This window comes from Pollachius pollachius (genome assembly GCF_949987615.1).
Source record: "Pollachius pollachius genome assembly, chromosome: 17".
Lineage (NCBI taxonomy): Eukaryota > Metazoa > Chordata > Actinopteri > Gadiformes > Gadidae > Pollachius > Pollachius pollachius.
Window position 1 is genome coordinate 11,116,777 of NC_136950.1, and position 14,633 is coordinate 11,131,409.

At 45.9% G+C, this 14,633-nt stretch overlaps 1 protein-coding gene across 3 annotated transcripts in view; it reads right to left on the reverse strand.

Annotated features, from left to right (window-relative positions):
- Positions 1-14,633, reverse strand: part of ccny (cyclin Y) — a 29,417-nt gene that overhangs the window by 13,639 nt on the left and 1,145 nt on the right. The window lies entirely within an intron of this gene.

Genomic DNA, 14,633 nt, shown 5'->3' on the forward strand with positions numbered 1-14,633 from the left:
ACCAAATAATAACAGGGCAGGAGATGATCTTAAGCTTATGAGGTAGGATGGTAGAAGCAGCACTTGTCTTGAGGAATAAAGCGTAACAACAGTCAACACAAACACGTTGACTGTGTGTGTGTGTGTGTGTGTGTGTGTGTGTGTGTGTGTGTGTGTGTGTGTGTGTGTGTGTGTGTGTGTGTTTGTGTGTGTGTGTGTGTGTGTGTGTGTGTGTGTGTGTGTGTCATCTCCCCCCCCCGCGCTGCACCCCTTTGGTGGTTCCAGGGATGACATCAGTGAAACAGGAAGAGGTGGAACAAGACCAACGCCCACAGTCTGAAGAATAGAATTGGAGAAACTGCATGGACAGGAAAGATAGAGAGAGAAAGAGGAAGGAGTAGAGTAGTGTGAGAAAGAAAGAGGCAGTGTCAGAGGGGAAGAGCTTGGGCGACACCGACTAAATAAATGAACAATCATCTCAAAATTAAATTCCCATATCAAGGTTTGTGTCGTCCATCTATGATGGTCTGGCGCCCACCTCACATTTCAGTTACTATCCTCCACCTCCTGAAATTGTATCTCGAACAAAACGGGCCTTCATGTCCTTAAAAGGTAATGGAGATCAGAAAAGGAGAGACCCACGCTGTGTCCGGGCTTCTTTGAAACGGGACACATTGTCTTCACAGTCTTTTGAACTGCCCGTTCTATTGTGCATGAGCGGTACTTCAAGAACCACAGAGGACATGCGAACACACACACACACGCCTCCATGATGTGGGTGTAAATGATGCCTTTCAGTGTGTTTGGGAAGAAATGTGACCCTTTGTGAAGGATGCAAGTGCACTTCTGTGTCCAATTAGAGGTGTGCATGTGTTTGTGTCTATGCAGTTTTCAGAATCTGCGTTTTCAGAGCACATTTATCACTAGCATCACCCGAGCAGCAGCCATCGCTCATGGAATTGGAGCACTTTATTATGAATAGAAGTGTAAAGATGAGCCATTAATTATTCAATATGCAGGGAAAGTGGGAACCTTTATCCCCATTCTCAAGGAGTGGCTCTCCTTGTGTAAGGTGACCTTTGTTACCGCAGAGCGAGGTCCCCCTCTCTTCCTCCACACACACACACACACACACACACACACACACACACACCTTCCTCACCAACTCTGTCCCCTGGGGAGAACGCACACAATTTCCTGCATTTCAGGAAGTGCAAAGGAAATGAGGCAGAGCAGGGACAAGGAACAAAGCATTGTTCGATGGATGCGGGCCGGGAGTGAACCTAAGGTAAGGCTTGTTCTCTCTCTCTCTCCCTGTGTCTGTGTCTGTTTGCGTGTGTGTAAAGCGTAATGACATGCAACATCCGACACAGGCCAAGTCTATGGACCACTTTGGCCCCAACCCATTTCTGCCAGTCTCCATGACAGCAAACAAAGTTACCATGGAAACGCAGAAAGCATCATTAATTTGGTCCCTCACCTATCGTAACCTGAGCCATAAATTAGCAACCGATGTGTATAGGGAATTATCTGTGCTCACTCCGCAGTGAAATATTGTTTAATCTACAGTGTATATAGCAATAGCTGATAGTATACTTAACCCAGAAGCACGAGACACATGAGCAGACGCCAAGGCCTGAATGCTCACTGCAACCAGAGTGTTCAGTTCTATCCTGAGCCCGATCAGATGTGGGTGATTTGTGGAGGACAGCTTGAAAATAGAAAGGATGAATGGTAGCAAAGACCTTATTGACAATGAAGGCCAGGGTTAGAATGAAATAGTAAAAGACGATATGACTCATAGTTAGGCTACTTGGAATTTATTGCTTAAGGACCAAGAACACAATAGATTCTGTCCATATTGAAGAATGTAATAATTAATAATAATTAACACATTTAGTGTTGAAGTGTTCAACCTCAATGAGAGATGAAGGGGACATGCTTTTCAATGTGAGCCAGTCCTTCAAAACTTTCATGATCGCTTACTTGCAGCTTTTCACTTTTCTACTTTAACTTGAACAATACATGCTGGAAAAAAAAAGAAGTGATCTAATCACAAGCTCCAACAGGCCTCCAGTGAAGCCCTCCAGCGCACACTGACTTACGCTGACAATAGGAATAAACCACTGTAAATGCTGGGGGACTGGCAAGCGGTTGTTCTCCCATCACCCTGAAGCTGTTCTTGGCTGCCTGGCACATCGTCTGACCCCTGGTCAAAACACCAGTCCGAGTAAGAGGACCAGGAGAAGGTCCAGCACCCCTAGCTGATGGGCATCATCATCATCATCCTAACCATTTTTAAACCCTTCCCTCTTACCACCGGGTGGTCACATGCCAACTGACCCGGCGGTGCTCAGGAGACACAGTTAGCCTTTTTTTTGATGCTGGTGGTATCATCACAAGATGTGTGCATGAAAGGAGATTGGAGTGGAAGCCAGTGAAGCGGTAAGCAGCCGCTGAGCCATCTGGAGGAGCGCTCCCGTCCGTAGCTCGCGAGGAGGATTGATCAGAGCTATTTCTGTGTTGTAAGGTGACAGAAACTCCCAGAGGGATTGGTGTAGTAGGCACAAGGGTTTTTTGCTTTTATAATCGAGATGAGTCGGTTACCATGATTGAATAGTAAACCGAAGCGTTTACTCTCTCTCGGTCATTCATGATGCCTGGTTCTCGTGCACATCTTGGGAGATAAGTGCTTTGCAAATATGGTCAATAGGATGTTGTGGTGTCATAGGAACCAGCCTCAGTGGTGGGAAGGAACATCGATGAAAGGCACTTGTGTTTACACACGCGCACACGGTCAACAACGTCAACCCGCCAGTCCGAAACACTTCTTGGGATCTGTCGCTATTGCAGTGAAACGCAACATCAAGCCAAAAATAATGAAAAACATCACTCAACTGTCAACAGTCATTCACACACAAAAACACAACAAATGCACACACAAGAACAATCCAGAACTGGCCATTGCCTTTAACTCATAGGACGATACAGCTTTAATATCTCCATTCAGTATTGGGTGTCGCTATTTGCTTTGTAATTTCACACAGATGGAGATTAAAAAAATGACAAAGAAAGAAAAAGATGAAATCACATGGTGTGCGACAGCTGGTACCTGAATAACAAGTGCTCTTTGTTTCTAAAGCACATCCCATCCTAAAATGATCAAACGGAGCGTTGGGTTTAAAAATAGAAACATTAAAGAACAGAACAATTTCCCACAATCAAAGGGAAAAAAACGAAACAACAAAAAAGGTACAATATGGTTTGCGCTACATTGTACCCCATATGGTCCACTGCACACACTTCATCCACTGGATTCTCCATCCAGGGATCAGTCATCTTTAGTTTTGCTATTTGCTAAGGGGGCGTAGTGGCTTCAAGCAAGGAGGGTACGCAGTGATCTTAACTTGAAGGATGCAAACTGTATTTTGTGACTGTGGCTCCAGCTATGGATGGAGACTTCATATCATATTAAGACACCTTAACTCAAGAAGTTACAATCATGATATCTGCCATTTTAACACACACCAAAATGCATTTTCTCTGCATTCTAATTTCTTCTGTATATTTTTCATGTGCATACATTTGATGGATCCCAAACGTAATCATCAAAAATGTTTAAATGTGACGCCGAAAACTTCCCTCCAGGATAATCAATCGCTCCCAGGGTCCGGGAGGTCCGTCCTCCCTGAGCAGCCCTTCCTGTCCGCCTGACGGGGAAAATAGGGGGGCCTCCTCATCTGTCATCAGGGCTCAGACCCCCAGCGCAAGGCAGTGATGAGAGAACCAATCTAACCTCGACTGTGACAGGATACCTAACTCCCACGTCCCATCCCATTTGGTGGGATGGCAAAAAAAAAAAAGGTTGGCAGATGAAGTGACATTTGTGGACAACAGTAATAAAACAAGATTACTTTTGGGCTCCAGCTAACTCGCCGGGCTAGGGGCACGTGTGCGCGCGTGCGTGTTACCTTTAAAAAATGATGAGACCTACCGACCAGCTCATGTTTAATTCTTATTTTCAGATGTCTCTTATTGAACTACACTGACCCTGGAGAGAGAGAGAGTGTGAGTGTGAGTAAAGGAGAGTGTAAGTCAAGACATGTGTACAAGTGAGTGAGTGAGTGAGTGAGTGAGTGAGTGAGTGAGTGAGTGTGATTGATTGATGAACTCGACAGTAGGGCGTTGAGGACCACACAATCTCAGAAAGGGGCTCTTCTCTCGGAAAATAAACCAAAAAGGAGTGAAGGGGTTGAGGAGGGCGCCGGGTTTCAGGCTTGGGGTGAACACAAACCAACCACCTCCTCTTTGGATCACGGTAACCAGGCAACGCATGCTTGAAAAGGATTCAGCTGGCAACGGCAGGCCCATCAAAGGAGTAAAAGAGGAGGAGCACAGCAGCTTATTCCTGTACAGTCTTTTTCCTCCCCCTTCCCTCCCCCACTCCCTCTCTCTCGTGCACCGAACCCTTTTTTCCCTGATCCTCTTTCACGTAACACAAACTGCACCTGAATCACACCTTGAGCATTAAGGACCTCGCTGTAGACAAATGCACAACACTGCTGAAGGATCAAGCAGGATCAAGATTCAAACTTCCAGCCGGTCAGAGGGCAAAGTATCAGATGGAGGCAAAGTGTCAGAAGAGTTACATCAGGAGAGTGAGAGATCAAAAGCAACAGAAAACAGTTGCACACAGAAAGATATATAACTATCATGCTTGTCAAAAATACAGCCCCTTGGGTTTTAGTCCAAATCATAGCTTTGTGGTTTTTTTGTTCAAATCCACCTAATTGATAATAATCCAATAACCGTTACACCCTTTCAACAAGATCCAACATGCCAAAAATCATGGATTAAACCTGTCACAGCTACAACTGCATTATTGTTTAATACAGAGACGGATGGGAATTTCTGATCCTAGCATTCCCATGGACTTTTTGGTTGAAACAAATATGATTACTCTGGCTGATTAAAGGGCAGTGTCTGTGCCGGTGTTTGTCTGTCTCAAAGTGTATGTGTGTTTACGTGCCAAATGTCACCAGGAGGCTGACAGCCAATTATATCAGAGCAGGAGGGGCCTTTGGTCTGACAAGGTGGGCATCTCGGTGATCCCTGGTTGGGACCTCAACCAGACGTACCCCTGCCCCGAGGGGCAGCAATTAGGAGCCAGCCAGGGCTGCTGCTGCACCTGCCCAGCAGGGTGGGACCCCTGGCGGGGGGCCCGGCTGGTGGGCTGCCTCAGCATTGGCCAAACAATCCCTCATTTGAATAGACATTTGTCAACACACACACAAACGCACGCACACGCACACACACTTTGGTAAATCAAACATGTTGCAAAAACGTTTCAACGGGGACAATTAGTAACGCTAGTTAAAAAACAACCTGAATTGACAGATTCTTGCAGTTTGGTTTTTACAGAACGCCAAAAAACTGCAGATTGATATTCCTCAACAACATCTGTCTTCCATTCTGGGGAAAAGAAGCTGGTAATCACAAGCTGGTGAACAACAGCTCTGCACCGCATGACTGCTCAAGGGCTGCTGCCTCTCTGGGCCACACACTGTACCACACACACTGTACCCCACACACTGTACCCCACACACTGTACCACACACACTGTACCACACACACTGTACCACACTCACTGTACCACACTCACTGCACCACACTCACTGCACCACACACACTGCACCACACACACTGCCCCCCACACACTGCCCCCCACACACTGCCCCCCACACACTGCCCCCCACACACTGTACCACACACACTGTACCACACACACTGTACCACACACACTGTACCACACACACTGTACCACACACACTGTACCACACACACTGTACCACACACACTGCACCACACACTGCACCACACACACTGTACCACACTCTCTGCCCCCCACACACTGTACCACACACACTGTACCACACACACTGTACCACACACACACTGCACCACACACAACGCACCACACACACTGCACCACACACACTGCACCACACACACTGTACCACACACACTGCCCCCCACACACTGTACCACACACACTGTACCACACACCCTGCACCACACACACTGTACCACACACACTGTACCACACACACTGTACCACACACACCCTGTACCACACACACTGTACCACACACACTGTACCACACACACACACTGCACCACACACACTGCACCACACACACTGTTCCACACACACTGTACCACACACACTGTACCACACACAATGTACCCCACACACTGTACCCCACACACTGTACCACACACACTGTACCACACACACTGTACCACACACACTGTACCACACACACTGTACCACACACACTGTACCACACACACTGTACCACACACACTGTACCACACTCTCTGCCCCCCACACACTGTACCACACACACTGCCCCCCACACACTGCACCCCACACACTGTACCACACACACTGTACCACACACACTGTACCACACACACTGTACCACACTCTCTGCCCCCCACACACTGTACCACACTCTCTGCCCCCCACACACTGTACCACACACACTGTACCACACACACTGTACCACACACTGCACCACACACACTGCACCACACACACTGTACCACACACACTGTACCACACACACTGTACCACACACACACTGCCCCCCACACACTGTACCACACACACTGTACCACACACACTGTACCACACACACTGTACCACACACACTGTACCACACACGCACGTGGCTGAAAGGGGATAACGCTAAAGCCCGATCCGTCCGGAAGTGCGTATTCCTGCCTACCAATTGGATTTAGGATCGACAACTGCAAGTGATGCCTCCTTTTCCAGCTGTCACAAGAAATGCCATTTCCTATTTTTTTTATTTACTGCAACAGTGCAATTATTTCAGGTGATGATTGATGCTCATCTGCACTTCTTCTGTAAAGAAGCTGCCTCTGTCTGTCTCTTCTCCCATTTTCTAATCCTCCACAAATGTAGAAACTCTGCAGAAAAACACAAGACGGATCACATCTGTCTGTGGTTCGCACTAGCGTTTCTAGACTTTCTAGAGCATTTAAAATATCCAGCTTTTCTAAACTCCAGCAGGGCCAACAACGAGAGACTTTGCCTTAAGTGTTGATTGCAATAAGGGTGAGGAGGTCTCGATAAGAATCGGGTTGAACCAAAACACATCAACAGTGTGGCAGACGCTGTAAGACTACGACTTGCCACTCGCCCAGCTGGCACCAAAATAAATAAAGAATAGCGACCAGAATGTAAGTTACGTGAGCGGTGCAGGAAGTGAACACTGTTTCAATGAACGCTGTTGCACCGTTGAGTCTGCCATGTGACGTCCTAAAGCGCAACACACACACACACACACACACACACACACACACACACACACCTCCTTGTCCCTGCACACTAGTCTTTCCTCTCTCCCCCTCTTGCAGTCTCTCCCTGCGTCTCTCTCTCCCTGTGGTCGGTCCTGTATCACGCTGTGGAAGGAGCCGTCGACAAACAGGGAGCCCATCTGTGCCAAGCTCGGAGCCACACTCGGAACGTGTTGACACTTCCACAGAACGCAACACATACACCCTTAAAACAGAGGAATCAACACTGTGTCGACAGCGATAGTCGGATAAAAAACACAGCAAATTGAAATCCGAATGATACTCTGCGTATGCAGATCTCTTCAGCAGCGCCATGCCTTATCATGGATCATCTGATTGGTCGGTTCTGTGCTACTGGCCATGGTGGCGCCATGGTGGCGCCATGGTGGCGCCATGGTGGCGCCATGGTGGCGCCATGGTGGCGCCAGAGACAGCGCCCCCCCCTCCCCGTTGACCAGGTTTGCTTATCATCACCACACCTGCTGGAACGGCTCACGTTGCCCATTTGCCAGTACCGGCAGACCCATCTGACAGGAGCACGCTCAATTAGCCTCGGAGATTAGCCTTGACCACTGCTCTGGAAGGCCATGACATAACCATTGCTGTCTCCTGCTGAACTAGAACTACAAAACATGGCGGTGTTTCTTAATGGCTGTATGCCTCTTGGTTGTTGTGGATGACTTGAGGGTCGGCATGTGTTTCTCACTTCATAGCTCTTGCGCTAATTCCGCCAGTGGCAGAGGAAGTGGTAACGTCACGCCTGAGGAATGACCACCCCCCACACACCCCCGGTTTGCTTTCTGCTCACCCAAGGTGGATGTGTGAACGCATTTCCTCTTCCTGTTAACAAATCGCCATTGTGTCGCAGTAAGCAGTTTATTGCTGCAGGATTGCGTACATTTAAACTTTAAAACACAATCCGTGCGCTTTGGGATCCACCTGTGACGCCAATTCTGCATTGGCCATTTAAGTCTCAATGCATTGGATGACTACACAACTCTTTGCTACTTTGTGTTTTGTTCCATTTATTATTACAGTTTTGCACAAGAAATGTGCATATCAGTATTTATTCCCCTTCAGAAGCATCGATATTTCAATTTCGAGAAAACAAATATGCCCGATATATACCATTACCGTCCGTGCTTTAAATTATACCGTGATATACATCTGAGGCCATTCCACCCAGCCGTATTTACTTCCTTAAACCAAAGTCTGCACCACACTAGCTAACAAGATAAGTGAGCTAAAGGGGGATCCTTTCTCTTTACCTTCAGCATAATAGGATCCATTGATTGGCCGCGATGGAGGAGTCACACTATCGGCAGCTGACGGCATTATGGGAAGGGAGCAGGGAGCATAACAAGGGCAGAACTCAGCACTGTTCCTTTCAAAGAGAAGTAGGACTGCTTTTTATAAACTCTTATTTTGAAACACATTTAGGTTACTTGGGGGGGTAACCTTTATCTGTTAAAAGACAAACTTCTTTAGAAACAATAACATTGTACATTGCAAACTTTGCTCAAAAGGAAGTAAATTATTTAGTCCATTCAGCCTGTTAATACATCAAATGCTTGACAAAAGCAGCAGGGTTGTTTTGCAGGTTGGTCCCATTGTCGCAAACGCGAATGCACACGCTCACAGCACGCATGCATGCATGCATGCATGCACGGCCTGGCCAGGTGTACCGCATGTGTCTATGTGCATGTGTGTTTCACGATGGAGAAATTAGGATGTCATTGTGAGCAGTGTGTTGCAAGCTGTGCCACAGAAATCCCTCTCTCTCCAGCGGCCGTGTGTCACATCCATTTGGCAGTGAGTTTCGTTTCTGTTCCCTCACCGTCAAATGCCCCCCTCCCCCCTTCAACCAGCCAAACAGACGCCTCACAAGAAAGCCCTCAAAAAGCATTGATAGGATGAGACGCAGTGAGACACCAAGAGAATAGTGCATCCCTTAGTGCACATCGCTGTATGTTGCAGACGCGTTTAAAGTGTCAATGAGTCATTTACTCCTCACAGAGATAAGAGAGAACAAAACAACAAGACAAAACCTTGGTTCCAAAATGTAAACTCCATCGGCAATACGTTTGGATAGCCGTGGACCATTTGGATATTAATTTAGATCCAATTCCTATGCGAGACCGCGTTTGGACTGTGTAATTAACATTCGTAATTCGCTAAAGCACACTGCTGGTCGTCATGACGTAACATTTTTACATTGGGGGGGATTAAGGATATGTGGGGCTCTGCCGGAAGCTGATTAGCAGCATGGCTTATGTCCCTTATTCCCTGCACAACTTATTTTACTTTTTCTCCCTACTCGCAGACAACCCAGCAACGCAACACCCACACAATTACTACCGAAGCAAAGAGCATGGACTGAAATGTTCCCTAATGGCTGATGTCCATAACCCGTTCCACTTCTGACACCTTAACTCATAACAGATTCAGTGTCAATGGCATCGCAGCATGTCTGGAATGGGCCCAAAGCCCAAAGAGCTGGTGCGTCATTCGATTTTTTCTCAAAAGACATCCCTTTGTCGTCAACCTATCACTGCTAAGCACAGCAACCCATTGTTTTTTTTTCTTATCGGTTGTGGCAAGAGCAACCTTGTCTCCATCGTGTTATTACATAATTACTTTTGAAATGTCAGCAAGATGAGAAAAAAAAAGAGCGCTTTGGAGACAGAAAGCGAAAATGAGTTTTCGATGTGTTGGCGGGTGATAGATTCAGCCTGACTGTGCAGAGTCAGATTGAACAAGTCACAACAATGAGACTGTCACAGGCAATTGCACTTTCATTAACGTTTCGAAGCAGTCAATTTGTTTTGTAAAATGGAAACCCCCTCGAAAAAATGTCTGGTTGACGAGAAGAGACACGGGTCTGTTGTAGTGACCAAAAAAAAAATTAGTGTCAGATGATTATGCAATGGGCAAATATGAGGTATAATAATTTACTTAAATGATTGCCTATCTAGGCAAATAAAATACAAGGTCTGCTCATGTTTCCAGTACGACAGACAGACGCGCTCAGCCAAAGGCATAGTTCAGTATCATCATGAGGAATCCTCTATAACATCCCCGCTCAAATACAACAAGGACTGGTTTGGTTGAATTACAGTAACACCGTAACGTGGCACATCCCGACTGGTAACATCAAAGTACCATACCGTCGATAGTTCAGCCAGGGGCGAGACTGAGATGATTTGTGATCCCCCCGAAAAGAAAATAAGCCAGTGGAAAAAAAGCTGAATGACTTGCATACGTCGTAGATCTGGGTCAAATAGTCTGAATCGCAGCTACAAGACTCCCTCGGCTCTTAAACTGTATGCATAAATAATGGCACCGCCAGATTCTAATTAGCCCACTTCATGCGTCGTAGATTTAAATACCTTTGAACAACGACGAGACCCACACGATCAGCTCAGGGCCATAGTTGAGTTACAGAGTTGTCTCTCTCTCTGTGTGTGTGTGTGTGTGTGTGTGTGTGTGTGTGTGTGTGTGTGTGTGTGTGTGTGTGTGTGTGTGTGTGTGTGTGTGTGTGTGTGTGTGTGTGTGTGTGTGTGTGTGTGTACACACTGATGCCTGCCATCTACCAATGTAAGACAATACAACAACTTTTAACGTGAATACACTAGGATTACTCTGCATAATGCATCCCTAAAAAAAAACATTAGTCCGTCCTTCCTTCTTCCCAGGGGGTCTGGCTTCAGCCAGAAGCTTGAGGCAGCGGTGCGTGGTGGAGACGGATGTATTCGTAGACTATCGTGTTCCAAGAGGCCAGCCCCAAAATCGCAGTATTTTATGGCCTGCTTGCACCACTGTGCAAGTCCAATCAAATGATTGGGCTGCCATTATTGTCTGACTACTTCTTTAAGGTCACATGTATGACTGATTGATTATCTCTCCTTTGTCTTTTGTCAGTTCAGAGAGGAGTCTTTTTTTTTTTTGTTCCTGTGAAAAGATTTGCTTACTTGTTAAAAGAAACAGCGATGACGCCAGGGGAAACAGTGATTTGTTCAGCTGGTTCTTTTTTTGTCTGCAAATCCGTGGAAAAAGTAGACAAAGCACGCAATGCATCAGCTAATAAGAACACACACACACATTAAGTGTGGCTGTCCAGTAGTTTAACCATTATCCATGAAGCTTGGCTTTGGTATGGATGGTTAACAGCAAACCCAATCCCAAGGGTTCATCCTATTTATTTAGTGTGGATAATTCATCAAGTTAGAAAGAACCCAAACTACAAGAGATAGAAGCAGAAGATAAAGCTGGATACAGATACAAAAAGAGCTGGGACTGGAAGTCACTTCTCCTAGCCTAATTCTTCGCTATGAAAGAAGGCTGTTTCACTCCGCTACACGGTCGAGCTTAATCACATTGTGTTGCTGTTAGGACAAGCCTGACACATAACGTTTAGCTTATCCCAATATTAGTCAAATCAAAACCTCTGGGCTATAATTAGCCCCGAGTGTAAATACACACAGAGGTGTGAATGCAGATAATGATCCCATGCCTGGCAAATGCAATGGCTCTGAACTCCCCGCGCTGGCCAGAGCGCCAGTGTAAATTCCATTGTGTGCATTACTATGCGCCTTTGTTCAAAGAGAATTTGTCACCGTTCTTATACGCGGCGGACAAAAGAAGATGGTGGTGCAGCATTTTGGCCACAATGCACTTTAATGGGGTACAGGCGAGAGACACAAATGTGGAACTAGTTTCTTTGTACAAATTTGGAAGGATGAAGGTTGTGCATTTGGGCTTCCTGTATGTGTAAATGAAAACGAAGAAACAAACCAAAGCACTTGAGGATGTTTTGAAGGATCTCAAAGTGTTAAAACTTTAGGCTGCATGCCCGCATTTGGTTTTCCATGATGCATCTGATCTACGTATATCAACCAAAAATTCTACTCCTTTCACCAGCATATCTGTTTCCAAAAACAACAATGCAGGTTCAAATGTCATAATTAAATCAAACCAAATGATCTAGTCTCTTGTCTTCACACAAAGTGTTAAATACACATGGATCTTTAAAAAATCTTTACTAGTAAGTAAAGATGCAATTCTAAACCCCCATCTCAATTTCCGTCCATTTGGTTTATCCCCGAATGAAGCAAGGAAGATAAAGAATGCAAACGCTTATATTTGTCCTTATTGTTTGGTATGAGAGATCTTAGATTCTTTACTCTTCCACCACTTTTCACATTCACTGTTCACACAAGGCTGGTTGTAGATAACAACCCGGAGAACAATGAGCCATTTGAAACACTGTGTGGAAGGCAGTTTCTTTACACTGAGCCCTGCCTTTTCCTCCATGTGGAATTGGGAATGCCATTAGAGGCTCAATGACAGGGTCCACTGGGTCAACGGTAATGACTTGAGTAAACACACACACACACACACACACACACACACACACAAAAGCAACTAACAAACAAAGTCTTTCATCCATCTCAAATGTGAAGCACATGCCATTCCTCATTCTCTGCTGTGATTGGTCAGTAAAGATCCCCTCCATGTGTTAGCATGGTGCAGATCTGCAATAGCACAATTATTATATAGCACTAACCCTAATTATAACAATAACAATATAAATAGAGAATTAATAAAGATCTCCACTTTGTTCAACCACTAGCGACCCTGAAGACAGCACCATACACCCCACATTAAAACTCTGCCAGAAGGAGAAAACGACAATACGACATGCTCACTTCCATGTTGTCTGCAGCCATCCTGTGACTGTCACTAGTCTCTGAGATGTTGTAGACAGAACCCTCGGATGAGGCGGGGCAGGGGGGAGGCTCTAGGGCCGGGGCTAGAGCCTGGGGCTTTCCTGATTACTCACAACAGGGAACCCTCACCCTCCGCTGGGAGGACTTGGCAGCTCGTGACCGAGACACCGCCCGTTTGGCGAGCGGCTAAGGGTCGTCGGGTCAGGAGCAGCAACCAAACAACATGAATCAAGTCATTATGTTGCTTGTTCGTGGCATACGCTATGGCATGTGACAGTAGTTTCCCTCAAGAGTTTCACTTTTTTGGACGGATTTACGGACTTTTAGAAAACAGACCATTATATCAGTTGGCTGACGTTGGCCTCTCCCTTTCTCTCTCTCGTTGAATGTAAAGATAGTTTAGCAATTATAATAAACATATTTACACAGTACAGGTCTACAACCCTTTACAACATCTCTAGAGAACGCCAGCATGTCCCTCTCCCGCTCGGTCACTTATGGGAGCATATTGCTATCAACAAATGACCTTACATATTGCTGGTAGGTTTGATAGCGAATTCAGTCCTTTGCGGTAAGTTTTTTTCAACTGGACATAGACTGCGAAAGTCAAAGCTGACCAGGGAAACACGTTTAACCGGAGTCAACTACCTGGGCAAATACAACATGTTTCTCAAAGCCCTGGAATGTAGTATGTTTGATAGCCCTGCAGCCTGCAGCCAGCGCTGAAGAAGTTGCACCCTCCCTGAACTTCATTGATGTCTTCAGGTCATTAATGAGCTAGTTGGATATTGTTGTTGGAGATATGCAGGCCTTTTTCCCTTTCTTGGTTGGTCCATATTTTTTCCGAAACTGTGGTATGACATAAATAGTACCTGAATGCATACTATTTCTTGGGACATATTACAGTATGGGAAAATGTTACACTTTACTAAACGTAATGTATGTTTTTGATAAAAAACAATTATTTTTGATGCTGATATTGCCGACAGCTTTCAGCTTGTTGGTCGTGTTGTCAAACTCTTCCTATCATTGACTGGTCAGCCAGTCCCACCCTCTACCAGGCCTGTTGTGACAGTCGCACCCCCAGAGGTGACCCCCTTCACCCTGGCGCAGAGGACGTTACCGAGCCGGAGACACTCGCTGCCAAGACTACTCGACTTTGGAAAGGATATCACTTGTGCTTCCTCTGAGACACACGACAGCCTTCTCACGCTATGGTACTGGACTGGGGGTTGTAGTGGGTTTAGGGGGAGAGAGGGAGGTAGGAAGGGGTTTGATTTTGTGTGCAGTGTAAAATGTTCTTGATAAATAACTATGCTAAAATCCAAAAGTTTGACTTATTTTTTTCACTGAAAATATTTTTTTTGTTATAAAAGCAAGTTAAGTATTGGTTTAAATGTGAATGTACCAATACACGCAAGTGAAGATGGCATCTGTTGTGACTTCTTGTCAACAAGGCTTACTATGGCAACTCTGACTCAAACTCTTACACAAAGTGCATCGAGACAGCCTCTCGCTGTGCTGAGCCTCCAGGGCTCC